Source organism: Leucoraja erinacea, chromosome 4 (genome assembly GCF_028641065.1).
Source record: "Leucoraja erinacea ecotype New England chromosome 4, Leri_hhj_1, whole genome shotgun sequence".
NCBI lineage: Eukaryota > Metazoa > Chordata > Chondrichthyes > Rajiformes > Rajidae > Leucoraja > Leucoraja erinaceus.
In genome coordinates, this window is record NC_073380.1 from 92070630 (window position 1) to 92070998 (window position 369).

Below are 369 nucleotides of genomic sequence, written 5' to 3' on the forward strand. Positions count from 1 at the left end.
GGTTGTTTATTAAATAGGAGCAGTGATGAAGCTTTGCTGACACACTGAAGTGAAGTTTGTAAAGCATTTGCTGGTGCATAAGGCATCAATAGTTGAGAGGGTCAATGTTTGCAGTACTGGAAAGATGTAAAATTATGGCAATCATTTCTAACAGAGAAATATATGGCAATACACTTCTTTCTTCTCTCTCTCTCTCTCTCTCTCTCTCTTGCTCCCTCTCTCTCCCTCTCCTCCCAGGCAAGCACTTTACAGCCAATTATGTATGCAAAGTATTAATTATAGCATTAAATTTACTGCAATATATAAATAGAATAAAGCTACTAACATCTCAGAAAATAATAATATGAAATAGGCATCTAATAAACATTT